Genomic DNA, 27,302 nt, shown 5'->3' on the forward strand with positions numbered 1-27,302 from the left:
TGGTTTAGCATCAATCCACGGCATGCCAGCAACTGGGCCAAACAAACAAATGAAGCCCCATCTGGGGATGCAGGCATCATGAGAAACCATGCCCCCCCTCCCAGTCTGCAGAAAAGTCTCTCTCCATAGAATTTGTCCTGTGGGGACCTGCTGATATAGACCTTCTGATGGGAAAATATTTAATCAATTTCTGCAGCAGAAATTTCTAAACTAGTAGGTAGAATAGATATGAGCCATGTTGTTGGTTTGAGCCACAGCTGCGTTGTTTTCCCCAGAGTGAATTGCTGATAAATCATGCAGGAACAAGGAAGGGATTTTCAGCTGTTTATTTCTGTAGAAACAGTCTTATGCTTGCGACAAAGACCAAGCTCCCTGAAAGAAAGCTCAGAGCTCTATAAAAAAGTTTCTTTGTTGTTTACAACATGTCAATATGTGATTTATTTCATAACTTTAATATTTACACTTGGTTGATTACATCTGTCTTTTTATAGTATTACATTTTATGCGACTCTCTGCAAATATCAAAGTCAGATCAGATTTTGAATATTAGACAGTAGCTTTTAAATAACAAACAGCTTTCTTGATCTATTCCTCCCTTCTTTTCAAATGTGGAATAAATTTTGACTGAGGGATTGGCAGTTATGTCTCAGCATGGCAATTAGAAAGCAGAAGAGAAACAAGAAAGGAGATGGAGGGGCAAGTAAGGAGGCTTTTTATTAAGTGTCCAAAAGCACGGGGTAAGAAATCTCCCCTTGCTGTATTTAATTAATCTTCACTCACTTGTAAATAAGATAGATGAACTGCTCCTTTTAAATAGGAACAACTCAGACATTTCTAACTCAGCAACCCTCTGCTTCATTGAAACATGGCTGAATGATTTGATTAATGATAGCTGCTTGCAAATCCCAGGATTTCAGATTCAAAGAGCAGATAGAATTGCAGAAACATCTGGTAAAAAGAAAGGAGGAGGTATCTGTTTTTATATTAACAACTGATGGTGTAAAAATGTCACTACACTAAATAAATTTTGTGATGTGGACTTTGAGACACTATTCATCATTTGCACACCCTATTATCCCCTCACCAAGTTTTCTTCATTCATCCTAGTTGTATCTACATGCCACCCCAAACTTGCATTAACAAGGCATTGCAAATCTTAACTGAACAAATCCTGAGGGCTGAACAGAGCTATCCAGAGTCCCTACTCATTGTATTAGCAGATTTTAACAGTGCTAACCTAAACCATGAGCTGCCAAGAAACATTAATTGTGTCTCACAAGAGGCACGAATATTTTAGACCACTACTGCTCTATAATAAAAGATGTGTATCACGCTCTACCAAGAGTGGCCATGGGACACTCTGATCATTCTATGATTTATCTTGTATCTGTTTATAAACAAAGACTTAAAATCATAAAACCAGTAATTAAAACAGTAAAATCTTGGACCGAAGAGACAAAGTTAAAGCTACAGGCTTGCCTCAACTGCACAAACTGGAATGTTTTTGAAGCACCCTCAATGGATTTGGATGAACTCACAGACACCCTGACATCATACTTTTGTTAGGTTTTGTGAGGGCTTATATGTGTGCCAATCAAAACTTTATGCGTCCACACTAATAATAAAACTTGGTTCACAGCTAAGCTCAAACATCTATGCCATGCCAAAGAGGAAGGCTACAGGAAAGGAGATAGAATGCTCTACATTCAGGCCAAGAATGTATTAATAAGAGAGATCTGGGCAGCAAAAATAAGTTACTCTGAAAATCTGAAGATTCAGCTCTGCACAAATGAACCAACAAATGTGTGAAAAGACTAAAGAATATCACTGGCTACAGCAGACCTGCACCCCTTGAAGAAGAGAAGCAGAAACTGGCAGATGATCTGAATGTATTCTACTGTAGGCTTGAGAGAAGACCACTGTCAATTATTGCTACTCTCTCCATCTCAGATACATCAACAGCAGCTATGTCTCCTACGCCCGACTCCATACCACTAGTGATCACAGAAAAAATATGTGTTTAGTCTATTTCACAGGCAAAAAGGTGGAAAAGCACCAGGGCCAGACAGGGTAACTCTCTCTTGCTTGAAAGTCTGTGCTGATCAATACAATACAATACAATACAATACAATAGTAGAGTTGGAAGGGACCTTGGAGGTCTTCTAGTCCAACCCCCTGCCTAGGCAGGAAACCCTATACAGACAGATGGCTATCCAACATCTTCTTAAAGACTTCCAGTGTTGGGGCATTCACAACTTCTGGAGGCAAGCTGTTCCACTGATTAATTGTTCTAACTGTCAGGAAGTTTCTCCTCAGTTCTAAGTTGCTTCTCTCCTTGATCAACTGCCCCCACCCCATCTTTATCTGCATCTTTAATAAATCACTGGAGATGTGTTATGTTCCTTCTTGCTTCAAACACTCTACTATCATTCTGGGGCCCAAGAAACCCTCTATCAAGGAGTTGAATGACTACAGACCATAGTTCTGATATCTGTCATTATGAAAACCTTCGAAAGGTTAGTGTTGGCCCACCTGAAAGCCATCACAGATCTGCTGCTAGATTCCTTGCAATTTGCTTACCATGCAAATAGATCACAGATCATGCTGTAAATATGACACTGCCCTACATCTTGCAACATCTTGACTCCTCAAAGAATTATGCCAAGCAAGACACTTGTTATATGAGCTTTTCCCCATGTTATGACCTTTCTTGCCATAGTTGTTAAGTGAATCAAGTTAAGTTAGTAACACAATTAAGTGAATCTGATTTCCGCATTGATTTTGCTTGTCAGAAGGTCATGAAATCCTGGGACATTGCAACCATTATAAACAAAGTTTATATACAACTTTATATATATATAAAGTTGCTGAATTTTGATCATGTGACCCTGGGGATGCTGCAACCATTGTAAGTTTGAACAGTCACTAAATGAATGACTGTAAGTTGAAGATTAGCTGTATACATTTTGTAAAAGTATCTCTTTAATGTTGTAAACCTGTGGTATGTTGGGCAGTCAATAAATTTAATACAATAAATAAATACTTGTCATGTAACATAAGGCTGCTGGGCTGAGTTTTGCAATAGGGAGGAAAAATCATAAGAGTTTAGCACAGCTGTAGTAACCCATACCAGTCCCATGAAGTGGGGATTTCCTAGATAAGATGGCTTCTATATCCTGGTAGTATAGTAAATGCAAATAGCTCTAAGGCAAGACTTAGAATGTGCATTACATTTCTACTTTGACATAGGAATGTATTCATTCAATGACTGGAATGCTTTCAGAGCCTAAAGGTATTCAGAAGATTTTTCATTTGTTTTCAGAAAGACCACTATAGCTCATGGAAACTCTATTAAATTTTGTACCTACCACTCTTTTTTCTCCTTATCATATATCATGTTGAAAGATAAAGAATGAAACTCAAAATGAACAGTGAAAACCAGCAAACGTCTCCTTATAACCCATTTAGAGTTTCAAAAATGTGTAATTTCACATGAAATCACACCACACCCATTTTTTTCCTCAGGAGCCAGCATTGAATCAATGCTGGATTTTTAATGCAAGGCAGAGGATTGCTGATAAAAGCTTAAATGCAAAGCTCTCTTGGGAACAACACAGCAAATAAGCAACAAGACAGGATAAGGAGGAGTTGAGAAAATAAAAAGTATGTCTCCCTCCCCTTTCACCTATTGCTTCTCTGAGGTTGCTTAGGTCTTTTTGAGAGAAGCAACCACGTTACATAGCAGTTATAGGAAAGGAAATTTACAAGAAATCTGAAATTCAGAATTTTGTTTTGAAAATAAGAAAAGGCTGAAAGTCCATCACATTTATTGCATTCCCTTTTTTATTAGAATGGGAAGCACTGCCCAAGTCCAATAGATTTGGAAAAAATGATTCAGGGCTCTGCTTTTAATGACCCGAGAGCAAATAATAATAATAATAATGCTTGGTGTCTTAATCTGAACACCAACATGCCTCTCACTAGAAATTGTTTGCTTCCTTTTCCTGTTCCAAGGAAAAGGAAAACAAATTCAGTACACACATTTAACAATAACTTGTCACCTCCTTTATAGTAGCAAGGAGTTCCCCAAACCCATGCTTTATTGGGTCTAAATTCATTAGGCAAAAGCATGTCAAACATCATATATTTTCAGGCATAACAAGAAAGTATAGTTTAATATAAAACCACATTTGCAAAGTACCATATCTTCAGATAATAGTTTCAGATCTAGTTGTTAGCTAGAGTGAGTTTTGACATTTTATTTAAGAAAACAGATTTGCCCTTAAAAAAAGGTTTGCTTGGGTCCCTTCCTTACACTCAATAGATTGTTCACAGATGGAAAAGTGGTACAAGATTTGAGATATTGTTATTTTCAGCAGAACTGTTATTTTGAAGCACCCTCTCATTTGTAAGATTAAATACAATAACCATGTTCTTATGTCTGCAATAGAAGATTATTTAGATGTTATTGCCTATTGTCATACTTGATGGTGCCTTTTTTCTTTTCTATATTTGATGGTGCCTCTTTCTTTCTATACTTAGTGATATGTTTTTCTTTCTAATTTAATTCAATTTTATTTGTTTGTTTTGTGATGGGGGGGTGTCCTACAGCTGGCTATTTGGGAGCCATGAGCAATGTTTTTCATGAGGACTCTTTTAGAGCCTTTTAAATATTTTAACTATAAATATATTGCTAAATGAGCATCAGACACTAGGTGTTGTTAGTATTTTATCATGCCATCAATGCTTAGAGCTATATTTTGCATAGTTGCATTAATTAATTAATGATACAGGGAGGGAATAAATTTCTGTGCCAGGTTCATTTTTACCTAGTCCCCTTGTGGTCACCCGAAACTGGGAGAACCTTCTGTTTTCCAGTGCAAAATGTTAAAAAGTTATGATATTTATGTAGTTACTTAACAAGCAAATCTAAATTATATTAAAGTAACCAAAATATCTTTACAATCCCCAAGGCATATCACAACTTTTGACTACCCCTAATGTTTGGAAATTGAAAGTTGAAAAATTTGACACACCCTAAATTGGCCAAAAAGTCATATTGATTTTCAACAGTTTCTTTCAGCAGAGGGCCTTATACTTAGGACAAAAATGCACTATCAAGCTCCCTGATTAAATGTTTGCAAAAGGTTTTGTGTTGTTTGCAACATCCAAATCTATGTGATTTCTATCACAAGTTAATGTTTACCCTTGGTTCATTAGATTTGTCTTTTTTTTTGGTACAAAAGTACATTTGTCATGTTTATTAAACTTCCCCAAAACTAACAAACTACAGACATGCAGCTAAAAATTCTTGATGGTAGAATTAGGACTTAATCAAATTATACAGAATCATTAGGAAGTGAAAGCTTCTTAATTCTATCATTGTCAGGAGTTTTTAGCTGCATGCCTGTAGTTTGTTAGTTTTGCAAGGAAGCTGGGAAAGAGAGGGGAAATTTAATAATTTAATCAGTTCTAACTTTTAATGACTTGTTTCTGTATAGTTTGATTATGAATAGGATTATTCATAAGAATGGGTTAACTATAGAAGTTACCACTTTTGTTACTGCTTCCTCTAAGAGTTCAAGAAACTTTTCCTATTTGAAGGGTTTCTTTGTTTCAATATTCTTAAACTGTCATTGAACTTTCAAGGTTGTCTGTGAAGAACTGACAAGTTCTGTAGATTACAGTTGCTGTTTAGATTCTGAATCAATTGTATCTGTCAACCATGAGTCATCTTTGGAGAGCATTCAGGGTTGCCACAGCGAGGCCTGCTGGAGATGTGGGAAAGGGAGGGGGGAGTAGAGATAACTGAGAGGAATATGTAGCCAAAACAACATTTTCTCTCTTGGGAACCAAGGACACTCTCACCAGCAGCTGGTGGGGCGTGGATGGGAGACATCCGGGATGGGGAGAGAGACCTGATTGGGGCATGTGATGGTTGTGTGTAATGTAGAGAAGAATGTTGGATTTGAACTGGGTGAGGGAATCCCAGGGGTCTTCAGATTCAGGTTTTCACCAGCTGTGCCAATATGACATGCCTATTAAATCCCTGCCTTGGAGTTGTGATTTTCTATGGGCTGTTACTTGGCACCCTGACATTATCTAGGTAACAGTTCAGTCATTTGAAATTAGTGTATCTTCGGTTTTACAACCTGAATGATTTTAGAAAATTAAATTATTTGGATTTCTCAAACTAGAACATGCTGTCCCAATCCTATTAACACTCATTTTTATTAGCTAAACTTGTATCAAGTTCTTTGTGTTTATAATTAAATCACCTCTTTGGGCACTTACACATGGCCTCTATTTCTTTTTAAAAGAATAGTAAAATCCATAAAAAAGCTTTCTCACTTTATTTTTATGTGCTGATCATTGAAATAGGATCTGAGCTATACATTTCATTTGCAAAAGTTGGCTTCATCACACAAAATTTCTGTCTAGAAATGGCTCTTCCCCCTTGGCATTTCACAGCTGAACATAAGGATGCTTGCGTACAATGAAATATACCAGATTTCCACACCAAGGACTGCTGTTGCACTCAAGATAACCTAAATGTACTGAATTTTTTCTTAATAATAGTTCCATAATGAATATCACTGTGCCTGTTACACCATAACTGCCAAACAATTTAATAATTATTTAAAAAATAATTTTTATTTAAATTATATTTAAAAACAAGAAGTTATCTACTGTATAATGTTGAAAAAGAAGTATACTGGTTTTGTTTGCATAAAAGTTCATTTATTAATACTGTACTCAGAGATATGTTTTCTAAAAATCTACGTCAGTGATGACTAACCTTTTCCAGATAGAGTGCCCAAAGCATGCGTGAATGCACGTGTGCATACCCAAACCCCCAAAATTGGCACCCACGCATGCACCCCACCTCTCACATATGCACATGCCCCACCCCATGCATGTGTATGTGGGAGCCGCACATACATGGCAGAGACCCAAAAAACAGCTGGCTGGTGAGAGGTGCATGTGTATGCATGGCAGAGCTGAACTGGGGCAACAACTTGCATGCCTACAGAGAGGCCATTGTGTGCCATCTCTGGCATGTATGCCATAGGCTTGCCACACGGATCTAGGTAAACGAATAGGGGTCATACTCTGCCATAGATACACGGAGTAGAGTTGGGGTGACTGGATAGAGACAATCAATGTATAGAAAATTATCTGGCCATGCTACCTCAATAATACATAACAAGTATGATACATTATATATAAAAGCTTATATCCTGGGCTTCTCCCTCTCCCTATCAAGTATATAACTATAAATACACTGCACCAAACATGAAATCAGATGTCATAATTCTAGATTAATAAAAGTTTATTTCTGTAACCTATAAAAACCTGCAGAGTTCCATAGAGTGCCACCAAGTTACACAGTTTAATCTTAGCTGATAGTTCTGAGGAATGGTAAGCTGCCAATCAAAGCATTCAAGCAAATTAAAAATGCTGCTAAACACACACATTTAAGCACTTTTTCTGTTTTATGTCATGACTGTCTCTCTATCCTTAAGGACAAAGAAGCTCTTTTGTTAACCTTTGCCATTTTGTAGGAACAGGTTTCTACACAGTCTTCACATAAGACAGCAATATAATACCCACCCCTTTAAAAATGGGTAGGCGTTTGCACATTTATATGTTAAGCACAGAAACAACCATACAACCTGCCCCTGAATTTAGAACTACACATATTTTCCTCCTAATAGCTATTGATTGGGGAAAAACTGCTTCAGTTTTCCCTGTATTTTTCATCCATTTATTTACTGTTCTTACAAGAATGAAAATAAGGATTTGTGAAGTAAAATATGACTTTTCACATAAAAAGGAAGAAAAAAAGATTCCACTGTAATGATTTTTAGGATTCATGTTAGTAAAAACAGAATTAAATCCAAACTTTTCATATATATGAAAATAAATATCTCCATCTGTGGCTCTTTCTTTCTGCAAGGGGGGGGGAGGGGAGAAGATTTCCGAGAGCTCTATTGTACCTTCAATGTATCTGAACAGTATCATATTTGGGAGCGTTTCAGTACAAGGATAGGGTCTGGCTTATGGCAGAAAGGAAACCTCTAATGTATGTCTAGCCTGAGAACAAAAGACTGCCATTACTTTTTTGTGGCCCTGATAACTAGCCATCTTTAATAAACATTGGGTCATCGATTGTCCCCACAACACAAGGACATTTGCAACTAGGTCAGTAATGGTATCCTCTTTTCTTCACTACTGGTTCAGTAGCTGGAGTGCCATGTCTGGGCATGCACAGAACTTTATGCGCATGCGCAGAAGGTCCGAGATGACGTCTGGGTGGGTGAGTGGAGCCTCACACCGCTGCCACTATCAGTTCACCCGAACTGGTGCAAACTGGCAGAATACCACCTCTGAACTAGGTACTATTTCTGCACAAATACATGGAACAATAATAGCAATTCTCTGAATCTAGACCATTGGTTTACAAAACCCCAGAAAAAGTACAAATGGTGTACAAAAATACAAAAAGTTTTTCCTCTCATAATACATAGAAAAAAGGGAAAGCAAGAAATCAGAGTTAATAAATATATATATATATATAGTTATACGTTGGGTGCTTTCAAAAGGGCGTGGCGGGGGAATTTAGTATACTTTTCTTTCCCTTCCTTCCTCTCTTTGTTGTGAGAAATTCATTCTTCATTTGAAACCATTAAATGCAGGATGGTGTAAATTTTATTGTTGGTCTGTCATCTATCTATCATCTATCTATCTATCTATCTATCTATCTATCTATCTATCTATCTATCTACCTACCTACCTACCTACCTACCTACCTACCTACCTATCTATCTATCTATCTATCTATCTATCTTTATCTATCTATCTATCTATCTATCTATCCATCCATCCATCCATCCATCCACCTACCTATCTACTGTACCTCAGGCACATGAACATAAGAGGAGACACTAGAAGCCACAACCCTTTCTGGCTTGCTCAGGCAGCTTTACTGTTTCCATAGTAACCTCTATACTTGGCAGGGAGCCAGAATATTATTACAATTTGCCATGGTAGTAAAAAAGAAAAGGGGGATGGATAAAGAGGGGAGAATGAGGGCAAACACTAAGCATTTTCAATGTCTTTGGTGTTAGCAAATTGATTTGAGATCTGCACATTTTCTGAGGCTGGATGATTCAATCTTAATAGTGTCAAATGAAAAGAAAGAAAGCCCCCTATTTCAGAACACATATTGTGTGAATTTCTAATCAGTATCTTTCAAGAAACAACCATGGGGTGGGGGGTTGATTTATTATTTTTGTGGATGAAAAAAAAGCTCTTGGAAATGAGTAATGAAGGAGAGCCCCCATAGGGAGGAAGCAAATATCAAAGGGAGGATTATTAGAAAAGAAAAGAAATTCAGGAGAGAAGTGAGCTGACGTCGTGATGATACGACGTGCGATCTTGGAGCTCCAAGATCACAGTCGATATTTCTGTCCCTGAACGATCCTTTTGGGCCTAACCGTCCCATAGAGAGGGTGATAATGAAGAGTACATCCTGCTGATCTCAGGGACACCGCAAAGTCCCTGATCAATCCAGGAAAAGCAATGACAGAAACATAGAACGATGACAGAAAGTTTCAGATAACAGAAACGCAGCCTTGAAGCTGCTGAAGTTGGGACAGCTCCAGAACGGAAAGAAAGCAGAAGAGAAAGTGTGTCGAATTGGTGAGGAAATTTTATTATTAGAAAAGAGATTACCCAAAGAAAATCATAACTAAATTAAAATTGAAGACAGAAGAAAATAAGCAGCGAGATTAAGCTACATAAACTTAGTGTGTTATCTTTTGCTAGTTTTTCTTTTTATGGATGGAATTTCTGCAAATGTTTCCTATTTTTTAATTTGGATGGGTTAGTTTTTCTTCTACTACTTTTTATTCTTTCATTTTTTATATATACTTGTGGACTATAATTTTTTTTTACAATGCTTGATTGGATTGCTTTTCTCTTAAGAATTTTTCTCCATAAATAAAAAGCTTTGAAAGCTATACAGGCAATGTTTATATGTTGGAAGAATGGCACAACATGAAAAAGAAACATTAATATTGCAAATGATTATGTTTGAAATTCAAAAATATTAGTAATAACAGAGAAAATTGAGGAGAGAATGGAGAATGAAGATCAGCAAAAAGAGATGGGAAAATTGAGGACATTTATCAAATGGAGAAAGTTGAGGATAGAGTTCCAGAAATTGAAGGAAAAAAGGAGCAAAGAGATAAGAAAATTGTTGATACTGACAGTAAACTGAGCATGGTTGGAAATAGCAAGAGTGGACTATGGAAAGGGGAGACAGATGGACTGGAACTCTATCGCAGACCTCAAAGTACAGAAGAAGAAAAGAGAGAAAATTTGATGGAAGTAAAGAGAGAAATCTTGACAGAATTATCGATGATAACCAAAGATAAGTTGATGGAAGGAACAAATGAAGGGTTTTGGGTGTTCATAAAATATGCAATGAGCAACAAGGTGCGAAGAGAAGTCCATATAAGACCTATTAAGAAAACAACCAGAATATTAATTCTACAAATGGCACAAGATATAAAACTGCACTACTTTTGGAAAGACACAGGTTGCTGTAATGAAAGTTTATAATAAAAATTAAGTCAAACTTAGTTAAAATTAGACTATCATGTATAAAATGGTGTGACAATAGTTATAGTCACATAAATGAATAATAATGATACCAATGCATATATATATATATATATATATATATATATATATATATATATATATATATATATATATATATATATATATTTGTGTTACAGGGTATGGCTAGCTGATGAGAGCTAATTAGCTCGAAATAGATCTATACTAGTCTCCCTTTATTTATTTATCAGTACAAATACAACACACATATATATATATCCAGAACATAAAACAACCAAATGCTTCCACCTTATCACTGCTGGCCTTATGCAGGATCTGTTCTCAGCAAAGGTCAAAACAGAACTTTCCCTCTCCTCCACCTTGTTATTAACCCCCTTCTTCCTACTTTCACTTTATGGGGACCAAAATGTTGGGTAGGGATCTTCATCTACAAGTAGGTCTTTTGTGATTTTGCTTTCAGGTGAGGACACATTTATTGGCTAGTGAAAGATGGTGATCTGGTTTTTATAGTTATGTACCTGATCCTGGTGGCCCAGTGCCAATACCAAAAGAAAATTATTAATGCTTAAAATTTACATTTTGGAGAAGGGAGCTGAATGAACAGACTATTTCCTAAGCCCTGATACATTTGTAGTTAGGGAATGGGTTTTCAATTCAAAGCATGTGGTTTGAATGCCAATTCTAATTTTTTCTTTTTTAAAATAAAAATTAAACATTGAAAATGAGCCAAAAAAGCAACCTGTGAGCAAGCTGGTTTTAATAAAATCCTGATACTCAAACCTCAGAATCTCTTTCACAGCACCCAGAATAGTTTTAATTTTCTCCCTCTAAAAAACAATCACTAAGGTGAATCACTGAATTGCTCTTGATTTCTTCCACTTTCCTCCCAATAACCTATAAACATATAATCACTTTTTCCTGTAACAAATTCATTCTTATTTAACATTTACTACCCAAAAGTACATGGTTGTTCACAATAAAAATAAATCATGCATAAAGTAAGACCTAATAACTTTTCCATATGATAGAAGCACAACCATCCCATATATTACTCTATATTCATTACTCTATATTCAGCTGTACATTTTCTTTTCCTTTATGTGACTCTAAGCAAAAATATTTCAAAATTATCTTTTAGAAAGCATAAGTACTATAAACAGAATTTATACCATATTATGCCACTTAGCTACAAGTCACCCGCTCACATCTCAGAGGATATCAGATTTCTCCCATGTTTTAAGGATTAGCATAGTTCTGGAACTTTAATTGTTGCAATCAAATTGTTTAACAATCAAAATTTTAATTGCAAATTAAGCAGTAAGACCAAAGACAAATCAGCATGTAAGAACCTTGATCTTTCTCTTCCCGTATCTCATTTGGAGAAAAGAAGCAATAGAAGACAGGAAAAATTTACAGTTCAGAGGGAAATCATTAGGGGTTATATTTTACCAATAAAAGTCATAGCAATAAATTATACATCAAAGAATTATTGTATCTTTAAATTGTATCTCCCGCATTTGTTTTGTAAATGATGTAGGGTATGTGTGTGTGTGTGCGTGTGTATTCCAAATTTCTAAGTAAGGAAAGGTGTCTCTGTGTGTGTGTGTGTTTTGCCCAGAAACATATGTATCAATTTTTGGTTACCTATACTTTTCTTCCTGAATAAAATGGGAGGGACAAAAAAAATTGATAACATAATATGTATATTGCAGAAGTTCAGTACTCATGCTGCCACTCATTTAGAAGTTTCAAATAATGCTAATACTGCCAATATTGAAATCAATAGCAGAAATGTGTGGAGTTTCCCTCCATCCCTGTGACAATTGATTATAGTATAGTGCCTCTTTTCAAGTTAAATTTCAGCAGAAGTTGGGGGCAATGATTTAAGGAATTTTGGAGACGTGGGCAGAAGAATGGATATGAAAGAGAACCTAACTCAAGAAAATCTTCCAACTCTTAGAGTCAAAGGGTAAATAGTGTTCTATTTATCATTGTCAGGGAAAGTATAAACTGTATTGCTATGACACATAGAGAAATATTCTAAAGACATTAAACTAAACTGTAATCTTAAATGAACCAGTTCACAATATTTTAGCAATCTAATAAAAGTTAATTTGATTTTTCAAACGTTAAAAAAATATTAATGGTAACATTAAACCTTTATGTTAATGGTAAAAAAACTAATTTTATTTTAAAAGACATCCATGGCAGTCAAAGTTTGCAAAAGTCCCTTATGAATTTAAACATTGTGTTACCTCTATGGAATGTACTTTTGATAAATTTATCAAATTTGCATTCCCCCCCTCCCCAGTTAGTTCCAAGCATCATTAATATCTCTGGGAAAGAAGGCAGAAGATTATTGACTCAAGACCTCCAGTGAGTTTTATGATAAAGCAGAGATTTAAGATTGGTTTCCTGCCCCCAGCACAATGATTTAAGTATGAAACGGCGCTTGAGACAAGAAGGGGTAATATCTCAATTTTTCTTATCCGTGGAAAGTGGAAATTCATTGATTCTCCATGGATGCACAAAGAAGGGCTGAGCTGCAAGGCATGTTGAAATGCAAGATAGACAATCAGTTCATACCAAAGGGTGATGCTAGAATTATATGTACAATAAATAATCCACGATTCTTCATTCAGAAATACTTTCTTACCAGATTTTTCAATGATTTCAACAATTGCAGTGTTTCTAATAGTTCTTCAAAATTCAGGGAGATTCTCAGAAATGTATTGAAAATAGCCATGTTGAATTGTGCTGCACAGTTAAACTACAAGTTGACCTCAGAAAATGTTTTATAATATTTTATTCTATGTCATAAAATGATTTATAATAATTTTATGTCATAAAATGTTTGATAAAATTTGCCATTTCCATCCCATGGGAGACATGGGTCCTGGATTTTGAACATATTCAAAAGTTAGCCCATTCAAGGTATCTTGATTCAAAAATTGTTGTCCTAGGAGGGACTATTTTGTCCAGCTAAGGATTACAAACATTAGCAACATATAGATACATGGGGATACATGGATGCAAAGCTTTATGTCCTGCATCCCAATGTTTGGGATACATAATACAATATTTGCATTGTGCTGCCCTACAAATGCTCGTTTAGCACATATTTTTAGCCAGCATGTTATGCAAATCTAATCCAGATTGTTAATTGATGGTTCAATCTGTTAAATAGGTTTGTATTTTTAAAAGGCCTTATAAACTTTTTTTTAAATTCCCCAAAACTGCAATACATGAAATGGTTTAAACTAAAATTTTCATCAGTTGCTGGGAGTTGTAGTCCTAGGCAATAAACTAATGAAAATTTCTATAAAGAACTTTCCTCTATCAACTAAGGAATGCAGAAAAAAATGAAGGATTTGACCAAGTAAAGGATAAAGGAACAGTATAGATGGATTACTACATAGATTAAAATAGGAAGGTGTCTCACAAAAACTTTGCTAGAAATTGTAAGAATCACTTTTCCTCCCATAAATGCATAGATTAGAAAATAAAGATTTCCTATAACCTCAGCCTATCAATTTTATATGCAGTAGTTTTCAAATATATTTTAACCAACCCAAGCCCAACTTTCAGGCCACAATTGAAGAGCTCAAACAATTTTCCCCTCTAGACATAGCAATGACCTGTAAGGAGGAGACCATAACCCCCTATGTTCTTTCTTGCCAGGAAATCCCACTCAGCAATCCTGTTGACTTCCCTTGACTGTTTACTTCCAAATAAACGTGCCTAAAATTATCCTGCCTCTAAACCTAGTGGATAAATGTTTTGGCTAATAAAGAGCTTGGGATTGTGACCACCACCTTTAGCATTTGCCTGTCAAAAAAATGTCTTTAAAGAACAAAATCACAGCTATAGGCAGCACTCCCAACCAGGCAATCAAAGAAAGCCAGGATACACTTCTTCCTTCCTAGTAGACCAATTAGGCAGGGGGGGAAAAAACAGGCCAGGGGTTTGAGCACAATACACACAATACTTAAGGGGCAATTTAATGAAAGTCTACTCAGAGGCAAGTGGCCCTTTGATCTCAAAGCAGTCTCCAAAAAGGCATGGATAGGAAGGAAACCATAGAAAAGGACAGCTTTCTCTTTGTGCATTTTAAGCACAGTTTGAAAGTATCCTTCAAAGATGAAATATTTTAGACTTTGCCAGATGATGAAATGAATATGGGTACTGTACTACAATCACACACCCCTTTGAATCAAGGGTAAATTTGTGGCAGAAAGTCATGGGGCCCTAGAGGTTGAAAAGCAGGTGGGTTCAGTATTAGTCCCTGCCTTGGTCTTGGAAACTGCAGGCTATTAGAAATGCTACTGCTCACAACATGCTTGTTTTCCTGAAACATGTTATATGTTCATCTCATTACTTTTGCTTCTAGTATTTGCTAAGCATATTGCTGGTAGGTTGAGTTGAAAAAGAATGACTGGCACTCCACTGGCTGAGGATGGAGCAAAACCTGGGCTTCCCCATCTTAGACCAACATCTTGACCTCTTCCACACACAGAAACTGATTGCAGTACAGTACCCATATTCATATTCATTTCATCATCATGCTAAATCTAAAATTCTTCCTTCGTAAAGCATTCTTTCAAACTGTGCTTAATTTCTTATTCCTTATCAACAAATCAATCATGTTGGGATCTAAAACTACTTTTCTACAGCAGAATGGTACTTACTTGATTGCTACTCTGCTTCCAGTAATTTTTCTTCTATTTTATTTCATAAGAACAACCTTGTGAAATAGGTTAGGTTGGAAAAGTGTGACTGACACACACACACACACACACACCACTGGCTGAGAGTGGAGCAAAACCTGGATTTCCCCATCCTAGACCAACATCTTGACCTCTTCCCCACACAAGGATTCTCTCCCTGCTTTGAATTCACTGGGATTTACTTATAGGTAAGGGTGATATTAATTTCCAGGATTAATGTAAAATCAATACAATTTTTGTTAACCTATGTATTTTGCAAATTGATCTTAATTGCTGTTCTGGAATAACTACTGTAGTGGGATAGAACTTTTTACAGAAAATACATAGAAAATAAATGTTACAAATTTAGACATTTAAGCCTGAGTGAGAAATAGCCCAATATTGAAAACAGAATTAAGGTTAAATTTTAGATTGGTGGGCAGGGGACTAAAAAGTGACAAAGTATTTTGAGTCAGTTAGCCAGGAGTTTCACCCTACACATCTGTTTTCAAAAAGGCATAGCCTTCCCCCTGCTCCTACAAAGGATTTTGGCTGAGGCATTCATAGATGTTATCTTTCTTGATGGGGTTAGTTTCCAATTAACAGAACCTTCCCATTGTCAGTTTGGAATTTTTTTCAAATTGATAAGATCGAAAAATATTTCTCCCACCCATGGGTTGCGTTGTGGTTTTTTTTTAAAAAAAACAGACCCTTTCCCATTCTCCCAGCTACTATAAGACATCATCTATCTCCTACAAAGAAGAAAAAAGTTAGTTTAACACCAGAAATAACAACATCCTGGGCTCAAAACAAAACAAAGAATGTTTCAGATTTCAGGGGCTGACTCAAAGAATAATAAAGGCAGCTTTCTGTGCAAGACAACTGCACTAGAATTCATATGGAGATTCAACCCCATTCTTTGTGGATTAAATCCAAATTTGAAGTGTCTTATCACACAAACTTTGCTCAGGATACAAGGATACCTGTTCTTATATCTTATTACTGCTTGTTTAAAGTCACTCTTTTTTCTTTTGCTATTTACTTTTATTTATTTATCTTTTACTATTTATCCCCCCCCCAACATGCATGTGTACCAATGCATGCACACACGCATGCACCTACCCACCAGAGGAGTTCTATGTATATGTAGTACCAAGCTTTCCAGATTAGACTTTCAGGTTTGATGAAAAGATTATAAACCGCCAGAGGTACATTAAGAGACAATTAGTATTCTCAGGTTGCTACAAAATTATACCCATTACCAACATCCTGAAACTTTTCCCCAATTTTATTTTTAATAAATATTTATTTATTTGAAGAAGATAGATTAAGATTACTTTAACAAGCCAGCAAGATCAGTAAGCGGCTGTGAATGATGTGCATGGTAGTTCAGCTACCTGGAAGGCTTGGACTGGGGAAGGTTTGTACCTACCCAGCCATCAGCCAGCTTCTCAAGAAAATGAACTGAAGCTAACCCAGCATGCAGCTCACTGGTAGCTCTTTACCTTCTTGGATTTGGAGTTATTTTCATCCATTTCTTGGTTCAATTTGTATCTTCCACAAACACCTTGCCAAACTTTAGTTCTCATCTAAAAATTACAACTATAAAAGTCCCATCAACTGCTTCAAAAAGCCTTCTTAAATATGCAGCCAAATCCATACTTGCAAATAAATGTGCACTGGATTTTTTTTTCTTTCCGTCTGAAGAAATCAAAAGAAAATAAGAAAGTTGCTGTTTCCCTACCTGACCTTTTTACTCAGAAATAAACTCCCAGGGGGCTGATTCTGAGTAGGCAGAGATTGCAGTATGATAATGGAAACAAATGTAACTTGATCCTGTGTCCTGGAAGTGAAAAGCACTCCCTTGTCTTTTCCAACCAGAGGCAAACTTGCTTCATCTTGTTTCCAATCTGGCTGGAGATGGAGTCCCCTATCAAGTTAAAGAAGACTACCTGCAGGAAAGGATGGGGTCCCAAGATCCATTCACTCTTTCTGGTGTCGACGTACTGCTTTTGTTGTTGGGTTTTGGTTTCACTGAAACGGATTAGTTAGAATCTAAGTTGCAGGATGCTCTGAAATGAAGGAAGTAATGCCTCGGTGAATTTGTTTGGGTATCTCTTGAGTTATGCTTCCCCTGTTCAAACATGCACTTTTGCCCAGGTTGGACTAAACAATGTACGTCCTCTCACAATCGAATGTGGGATGCAGAGATTTTCCCTCCTTCCAAGAGAAAATGTTTTGTTAGAACAGAATTCAATGTAGAAATGCCACAGAGAATTCGCAGGGCTCCCAGCTTGCATCACTTTCAGCACCCAATAATAATAATAATAATAATAATAATAATAATAATAATAATAATAATAATAATAATAATAATAATAATAATAATAATAATAATAAATATTTATTTCTTAGCCGCACCCTCTCCCGAAGGACTCGGGGCGGCGTACAACAAAACATAGGAAATAAATATATCGACATACATATAACAAAACATATACCAAGACATATACACGACATATACAAGGAGGAGGTGAAGTGATAGATAAAAACAAGTAAAAACACAATGTTTAAAAACCCCTAAATAAATTGAATGCAATTAAAATACCCCAAATAAAAAAACCCGTCAGGAGCGATATAGTTGGATCAAAGTTGAGCCAGGCCAGCAACTTGAAAAAGTTGGGTCTTGAGCTTTACACGAAAGGAGCGGAGGTCAGAGGTATTCCTAATATCCGGAGGGAGGTCATTCCACAGGGCTGGGCCCGCCACAGAGAAGGCTCTACTCCTAGGCACCGCCCCTCGACACTGTCTGGTGGACGGCAGCTGGAGGAGGCCCTCTCTGTGCGAGCGGATTGGTCGCAGGGATGCAAAGAGGTCTGTCCTTGTTGAAAGTTGAAAGTCCCTTTCCCAGTACAATATTGTTGATAGGAAAGGGAAATGGTGGTGCTTCACAGTCCAGTCATCGAACTTCAGTTTCCATTCGCTTTTTTAAAATATGGTAACCAAGTTCAGCACCAGGTAGTGAAAAAGCATTTGCTTTGGACCTAGTCAAGTCTGAGATCTTCAACCCAAGATGGTGCACATTGTCTCACACACAAACAAGCACACACTCCCCCATATACATCTCTCCGCAAGAGGAAAAGGGACACCATCCTTGCACTGCACCCATTTCTAAAAGAGCCCATTAACTAAAAAGTAATTCATTGGATGTATATCTTGAGAAACCAGTGACAGCAATTCCGAATTTAAATAGCATTGCCCCTCTGCCTTAACTCACCTGAAAAGCTGCCGGATTGAAAGACGAAGTGCAGTCCTCAAAACCAGCACCAAACATACGACCCATACCCGTCCCTGGAAGCGAAAGTTTAATAGGGCGAGACGAGGGGGGAGGAACCGTCTGGGCTGGTTCAGGGCTAAGGGGAGGCTGCAGGAAAGTTGGCGCTCTCCAAGCGTTTGGTCTTCTGCCTCTCCAGTCTTCACCAGGGAGACGGAAGCGGCAGCCTAGCCTGTCTGAAGGCACCCGGGAATTCCATTTGGTTGAAAAATTACGGTTATTTCCTCCAGGGGTGAAAAAAAAAGGATTTGAAAGGGAAAAAAGAGAGAGAGACGGAGTTACTTACCAGAGTTCCGATTCCTGGAGCTCAGTGGGCGTCTCCCTGTAGAATTGTGTACCTCACCACGACACAGACACACCCACCGGCGAGATGAGGGGTGTCTGACGCCAACATGGCCCCCTCCAAGAGGCTGGCGGGTCCTTCTTTCTCGGGCGCCCCCTCCCCAGTGAGTTGCAGCCAAAAGGCGATTAGCGGAAACCCTTTGACGGGGAGGAGCAGCTGTTCTTTCTCCCTGCGTGGGATTCATTGCCTGACCCCGAGTACCGCACTCCTTCCGCAAGCTTCCTCTTCTACTTCTAGAGATGCCCATCCCCCATTTGCTATTTCTCCCAGCCAAGTGGGGAATGTAGAATCGGTCGACCAACGCGTCCGGAGACGATTGACCCGGGACTGGGATCAATCAGGTCCATCTAGCCTGGCGGCCGCGCCGTCTCCAATCAAACGCGGCTAGTTGTATTGGCGGGAGAAGACTAAACGCTGAAGCGCCTCCGACTTTAGCCGGCGGAGAGACTTCTACTCTGATTGATCCTTTCGTTCGTCACTGTGTGGACGGACCTCTCGATCATGAAGCCCCTCATCCAGAGTATACAAGATTACAATCTTTTCCGCAATATGTGCATTGCGCCATTTGAGAAATCAATCACCCGCCGCAAAGCCTAGGGTACGTTAGCCCCTACCTCATTTATTCCTCTGGAAGAATTCAATCCAGCCTTGCCGAATTTGGTGCCTTCCAATGGGCACGCAACCTTGGATTTATGGACGAAGTAGCCCAACACATTTGGAGGATATCAGATTGGAGGAAGCTGTTTTAAACAGCCTATTGTTTCCTGGAGAGAGCGCATCCTGAGTGGGCTTAGCAGCGTCACTTCCTCAATCAAATGTTCCCCCATCAAACCCTAAACACTTGTTCACCTCCCTGACCTATCGATATTCATAGGTGTCGGTCTAGAGTTCCAACCAATTCCAGAAAGCCCTGCTTTCTGAACCTGATGGGAGGGATAGTTCAAGTACCTGTAGAGGGTGCCAGACTGGGGAAGGGTTGATCGAGATTTTTCGTCTCACCCCAGAACAGAGTACAGTAAGATTTCTGCAGCTTCTTTACAGATCTAGAACTACCTCTTTCTCCATCTCCCCCAAACCACTCTACAAGGCAAACACTATTTACACGGTAACCACTCTATGTGTCTGTGTGTGTTCCATAGCTGAATCCATTTATGTTCATGAACTGTTTGATCTTGTGGTGGATGGGAGAGGGGGAAATGGAGCAGGAGAAGAGGAACCCCAATAACAAACGAATACATCATCTATCAATCTGGAGCACTAGCTCCTTCTACTTTACTCCCACAGCTTTGATACAGCAGCTTCAGCGGTGGAATCCAATCCAAGACCTGAGGAAAATCCCAAGAAACAGATACTTTACCTTGAAGGCAATAGGAGCAGCAAAAACTCCTAGGGTTGGGGCTGTTGAATAAACCTGTTCTTCAAAGCTGAAAAGATGGATTTGAGACAATATTAGGGGAATGGTAACAAAGACACAAGAACATGGGTTCATCTTCATTAAACACAGAACTTTGGACTGTGGTTTAACTTTGGCAGCTGGAATTTCGGGTGCTTTTTTAATTTCTGGAGAAACGGCTCTTTCTGCAGAGAAGGAATTCTAAAAATACTTTCTAGAAAGGAAGAAAGACTTCTTTTCAAAATTAAGGCAAAAGACTAGGTAAAACGTTTTCCCTCGAAAGTTTTTTTTAAAAAGGAGTCGATTTGCACTCCAGATTCAAGGACATTCACTCCAAATGTATCCCCTCCTCCAAGTTAAAGCAAATAATTGAATGACGATGTTGCGGGCACTTAATTTCTTGTTTAATTCTAAATTTAAAAACAGCCCCTAAAGAAAATGTGAAAGACGGTAACCATTATTCTATCCATTGATGTAAAAAATGGGCGCCTATGCTTCCTTTCAATGCAAGAAATACGTTTTCATTGTTGAATACTAGAAAACAAGATTTATGTCAACTCCTTAAGTTAACTTGTTGCAACAAACAAAGTATCTGTTTCTATAATAAAGTAGAAATTACCACTTTAGCCACACACACAAAAAGATCGGAGTTCAAGACAGGAAAGTGAATTTTGTGAGGAGGAATGAATAATCCACATTCAGGAAGGTAAATTGTTTCTGTTTCCACATCTCTGTTAATATTACTTCTGTTTCTCCTTCCGGAATTTCCTTGTGATGGGATATACCAGGATTCACATCCATTTCTGGCCTTGAGAGCGAGCGCGGTCGTAGCCCAACAACATCTGGAGAGAAGGGGGGAGCGAGGGACAACAGCGCGCGGCGCCCTTGAAAAATTTCCACTCGCCCCTCCCTCACTGAGCCAGATCTCCTTCATTCCTTCCAGCCGATCTTTCAGGCAGGGACGCGGGAAGGGGGAGAATGTTTCTCTCTCTCGGTCCCTACTTTTCATTCTATCTTTAGGCGGCAAACCTCGCGACCGTAAAGGCCAACCCTTATTTCTCCCTTCTCCCGCTTCTTTCACGCGTCTTCTCCATAAAATCCCCAGGAAGTTTCCTTCATCCCTATTTACCACCATCCCGAAAAGCGTGTTCCCACGTGATTTAGGAATGACAGACACACACCCCTTTCTCGCCTCAGTCTAGATTTTCCAGATCAGACTTTAACCCGCTGCGGCCCGAGGTGAAGGAAAGAAAGTCAGGCAGGCAGGCATATCACAAAATTTTTCTGCTTCAACGCAAAGCGAAATATTATATTCTTCCTTCTCCCTTCCTTCCCCAATTTTCTCGACGTAGTGCGCCATATTGTGGTTGTAGCCCCCCCTCCCGTTTATGAAATCCAACCCACCCTGGCAATTCCAAGAGCTGCGGACTACACGCTCCCCCGGTGATTTAAGATTATGGGTATTATAGTCCGAGTGATTCGGAGGACATGAGTTTTGGAAACCAGTCTTTTTAAAAGAGTTGATAACATTTCCCCGTATTCCCCCTCCTTGCAAATAAACGCGCACGCATAGACACAGAAACACACAGACACACGCGCGCACACACACACACGTCACTCGGGCCTAGGACAAACTGCGCGCATACTTGCTCGCCTGACATTCGGATCTCGCAAGCTGCCCCTCTCTTCTTGCGAGAGAGGAGAGATCCCTGGCCGAGCCTCTGATTCGAGTTTGCCGACTACATGCCCCTGCCTGTCAAGGCTTGGTCCCAGTCCATCGGGCTTCCTAGCCCCCAGTGCTCTCTTCCGCCCTGTAGCAAGCGAGCTCAGTCCCAGCCGCTCCGGCTCTCTTGGCGGAAAGGCCTCTCGAGTTCAAAGGCTTTGAAAGTCCCCAGCTGATGCCCAAAGGCACCAGCGAGAGAGAACCGGAGCTACCTCCCTGCGCCCTAGCTGCAAAGCCGGGCGGGGGGAGGACGGCGAGGGGATGGGGCTCCTAGGATTCCAAGATCAGAAAATCCGAAGAGGCTACTTTGGAAAATCTTCCGCAGCATCCCTCCCAGCAATGAATAAGCCCCCCGCCGACAACCCCCACCACCATCACAAAGAAAGAAAGCCGAGAAGGGCTGACAAATTTAGAGAGAGAGAGAGAGAGATCGGCCATTTTGAAAGGAACGCCGAGAAGTGAGGAGGGGGGAAAGGAAGAAAACGGCGAACAGGAGCGGCGGAGTGACAAAGAGAGAAGCGAAAGGGAAGAGGAAGGGCACCGCCCGGGGCCAGCGAAAGCTCTCCCGGGTGAAAGGGGGACTGGTTTGGCAGCGGAAAGTGTTCAAGCCCTACCTGATCGCGGATCCCTTCTAGGGGCGCACCGAAGCAGTAAAATATGGGACGGAAGAAAGGAGAGAGAATGGAGGGGAAGCACACCCCTCGTCCCGTTTATACTGCTCACTCTCCAATTTAAATATATGCATATGCATATAACAGACTCCAAGCAGAGGTTCTGGGAGCAGCCGCCCCTCCTCCTGCGGCTGAACTACGAGAGGGAAGGCAGGGGAATCAACAAAAGGGCCTCCCCCTTCCTCTGGACAGCAAGCCCCGCCCCCTTTGTAGCCACGTGATTTCATTCCTTAGGGTGTTTGCCAACGAGTCAAGTCCCTTTAAAAAACAATAAATAGAATCAATGGGTCTCCTCCGTCTCTCCACCTCCAGACAAGACAAAAAGCAGCTCAACAGTCCAAGTCCCCCAAGCTACAGCCAGACTACAGAGGCGTCAAGTTCCTCTGCCCAGATGAAACAAAACCGAACCGGAACGAGCAGCTATAGCTCAGCTGTACCGGGGAAGAAACAAAAGCCGCGGCTTTGGTGCGCCTTTCCCTTCCCCTCTCCTCTCGTCATTTCGCCGGGTCAAACCCTCGAGTCAGGCTGGAGAAAAGAGGTGCCTGCGAAGGCAAGGAAGAAAAGAAGCGTCGAGAAGACGTTTAGGAAAATCTGCTAAACAGCAATAAAAAATCCTGTAGTCTTTGAATATTGAATAGACAAACACGCGCGCCTCCTATCCTACAGCCTCAGATTAATTTAGCGCCCGGTTCCAGCTCTATTGAATTCCAGGACTTTTACTTGAAATCTGAACAATTACCGCGTAAATAAAACATGCAATTTCGCGACAATTCTGCTCCATATGCACTTACGAAAATTGACACGTTACGAATGTGAGAAAAACCGCTAAAGAGGGAAAGAGAATAGTATAACAAAATACAGTAGTAATTTACTGTATTTCTCATGTGTCTGTATTCTTGGGCTAGGGCATATTTAGACACTATACTATTTACTTAACAGTAAATAGTTTTCTAAAAACCTAAATCCACAGGATCCAATTGGTTGCTTAAGGAGCTATGATTATGAGAGAAATAAAGAAAATAAAACAAAACACAAAATAGAAACAGTAAGGGGATGTTGCGGAGTATCTTTCTTGACAATAAGAAATGATCCAGCTAAAAATTAAGGACAGCAGGATGCCAGTTCAGATGGGTGTTGCAAACAAATGACTTTAAAAGGTAAACTAGTGAGGCTCAGAGTATACTGAAAGTAGTTTGCTTTTCAATCCGGAGTACGGGATTTCGGTTGCGGGAGTCTGCTGGGTGACTCACAAATAATCCTTTTTGGAAGTAACGATAAACATTTTATGAGCAGAGTTAAATTTAAAATATCGTACGTTCTATTTGCTTTTCTTATGGCTTCAGAATGTCAGCTCTTTTGAGGAGTGGCTGGAATTTGCTTTTTGGGGGCTTTTGGTCCCAGCTCTGCTTTTGATCTTTCTTTCCAGGGGATAGAAAAGGAGAGTTCAGTGGCTGCTGGGCTCAGGATGGTCTGGTGGTCAGTTTAAAACCAGCCTACGACGGCGAAGAGTTGGTGATATTCTAAAATCTATCGTCTGTGGTTCTACTGTGTATTATTCTACCGTCAGATTCCTCAACCCCATTTAGTTCCATGAAAATATCCTCATATCATGATTACATCCTTCCTCATGTGATCTGTAAACATGCACGTGGTCGGTGCGGGCCACCTGGACTTAGTTGCTGCCTGCCTGGTGGTGAAACTCCGCGCCTATTCACGCGAGTTTTTTCAGCGCTACCGAGCCAGATCCTGGACAGGCAGGCAGATCCCTTCTTTCCTTGCTTAAGAGTCATGGCGGCGACTCAAGATCGTGGTTGGGAAGAGCAAGGCGGGTTTCAGATCCATCCAGTGGCTGGTGAATGGATCATAAATCCTAATTAAAAGGGATAAGAATCGGAAGAATGAAAGCTACTTCAGGACTTTATATCGGCCAAATTAAAACAGATTAACTTGCATCCCTTTTGGTAGCTCTAAAGACGCCGGGCGCAGCCAGATCCAAGTGCGGCAGCAAATTGGGCGCGCTCGAGCTATTGCTGCTGCTGCTGCTGCTGCTGGACGAACATTCGCGTCAGCCAGACGTCACTCGTCCTGGCAGGCGTTTTTGAATGGGGGAAGCTGTTCTTTTCGCTAGCCCTCGAAGATTTCAATCCACAGTCCCAGGAAGGAGATCAAAGCGAGGTCACCGAGTTGCTTTCAGAGAGATCAGTAGCCGAAAACCACTTCCTTCGAAGAACAGGGTTTCCCAGCAATGCCGGAGGAGAGGCAGTTAGTTGCTGAGGAATTCCGCCCCCCCCCTTCTAGCTCACTCCTTTCCTCCTTAGAAAACCAGGCCAGCGAACCTGCCTGATGGTCTGTCAGGAGACGCAGAAACCACCCCCTCGAATCTTGTCACCCCCATGCAGTTGTCTCTCTGATTCTTTCAGACCCACCTCGGACATATCTTTTCGGTCTCCAATTGAAAGCGAAGAGAATGGATCGGGGAGAAGCGATTCTTCCCTTCGAAGTGCCAGATTTCCCCCCACCCGGTACCCTCCGGAGAGTTTGGACTATTAGTCCCATCGTTCTGACAAGGCAGGGGGCCGGTGGCCGAACAGTCGTTTGTATCACCTCCCCTGATTCTTTTTTTTGGGGGGGGGGGTATGTCGAATCCATGTTTTTCTCGGTTTCCCTCCTTTGTTAAATCAATGACCCAATATTTTAAAGAAATCATCTCAGAAGTTGAAATCTTTCTGGGTTCTACTACTGCTTAATTTAGTGCCGCTGATTTCAATGGGATGAACTGATTCACGGTGTTTCTTCAAATATTCAATCACGATTTGGGATGCTATCCTAAACCTATACCCTATCCGTGGTACACAGGATAGCCCAATCAGCCGGCGGAAGGCATTTCCAGATCCTTTCGCAGACCGCCGTCATTTTCTGACCACAATGACTTTGACGCAGCCTCTCCCGGAGACCCACTGACGTCTCCACCTCCCTGTGCCTGGATCGATAGGAGGGAGCCATCAGGGGAGCGGCTGGGTCTCTAAAATCTAGAGCCCGAGGCTTCCTCACCCTTTTTTGTTTTGCTCCTCGCCGGTGCTCAAAAGTACAGGAGCCCCACCTACTGTGTGCGGAAGTTTGGGTGGAAGGTAGATGGCAACCTCCAGGCAGGGACCAGAATCGTGGAAGGAGCGGGAACTTGCAACAAATCACCGGCGATTCTGCCCGCACAAAGATAGGTGCCTGCCTCTCAGTTCTCCCCCAGCAAATAAGTGATGATGCTTTAGGATTTTTTTTTTAGCCTTCGGTCTAAGTTTTCGAACCCTGCATTTTCTTAGGTGTGCGCACTAACCTGAATTAAGAGTGCCATCCGAGAGAAACTTGCTCAGAGATTAGTCCAGGCGACATTAGAGAGTTTTACTGTTGGTCAAGTAGACAGAATAAAACCCCAGAAAGCCAAGGCGACATCTTAATAGTCCATTGCTCCCTGCTCCCAACACAGACGCTGTTTGTTCTCTTTCACAGGGATACAAGTTATGTAAGAAGAATTTTAGACACATAGTACATACCGGAAGTATATAAAGTAAAATGAAGTTTGCCCTGCAATGCCAAACTTTGCATATTTGCAAGAGACTATGGCACACATCCCTATACTAGGTTTACAGGTTCACTGGGTTCAAGAGAGCTTACCCCCAAATTTAAGTACAAAATCAGCTTTGTGATTATCTTGCAGAAATCTGCTGTATTTCCAGTTGTTGTTATGTTAAGGGATAGTATAATATGTTAAATTAAATTATGTGGCAAATCTTATTTTTAAAATGGTGCTTTTTAAATTTTTGCTGTACCAAAATTTTCAGCAGACTTTCTTGCCCACTTTCTGCCTAGAGAACTTTTTCCTTTTTCACAGAGGTAAAATATAGAACTAGAGACACAATAACAAATGAAAGTCCTGAAAATTATGTCCAAATAAAATTGTTTAAGGTTTTTAAAGCAAATTGTAACCAGCTCTGCTTTAATTGTTACTTCCACATTTAACCCCCTCTTTAATATGAAGAAAACTGTAGCTGATCTTTCTCCTTTATCTTTATCTGACACATGAAATACAGGTCAGTTTCCCTAGATAAGAAATAGGCTAGTTATATATTTATTTATTCCCTGTCTTTATTATTTTTTAAAATAACTCAAGCCATATGTAATACTACTTCCTCCTATTGTCACCACAACAGCAATCCATGAGTTGAGTTGGCCTGAGAGAAAATACCTTGCCCAAAGCCATCCAGCTGGCCTAAGGGAGGACTGGGACTCATAGTGTCCTGGTTGCTGGCCTGATGCTTGAACCATTGGGTCAAATTGGCTCTCAAAATATTGAGAGCCATTATTGTGAACATAACGATTCACAACATTACCTAACCACAGGTGTTCTGATACAGTACCACTGCCTTTTTATTTATGTGCCTTCAAAACAGTTTTGATACTTAGCAACTGCCTGGACAATTTCCTGCA

At 39.8% G+C, this 27,302-nt stretch overlaps 1 protein-coding gene across 2 annotated transcripts in view; it reads right to left on the bottom strand.

Annotated features, from left to right (window-relative positions):
* PCGF2 (polycomb group ring finger 2) overlaps positions 1-22,959 on the bottom strand; it is a 50,934-nt gene extending 27,975 nt beyond the window's left edge. For both annotated transcript variants that reach the window (XM_081932563.1, XM_081932562.1), the window contains exon 1: positions 22,764-22,959. The gene's annotated coding sequence lies outside the window, so the exon portion shown is untranslated. The remainder of the gene's footprint in view (positions 1-22,763) is intronic.
* Positions 22,960-27,302: the final 4,343 nt, after the last annotated feature.

Source organism: Natrix helvetica (genome assembly GCF_964273705.1).
Source record: "Natrix helvetica genome assembly, chromosome: Z".
NCBI lineage: Eukaryota > Metazoa > Chordata > Lepidosauria > Squamata > Natricidae > Natrix > Natrix helvetica.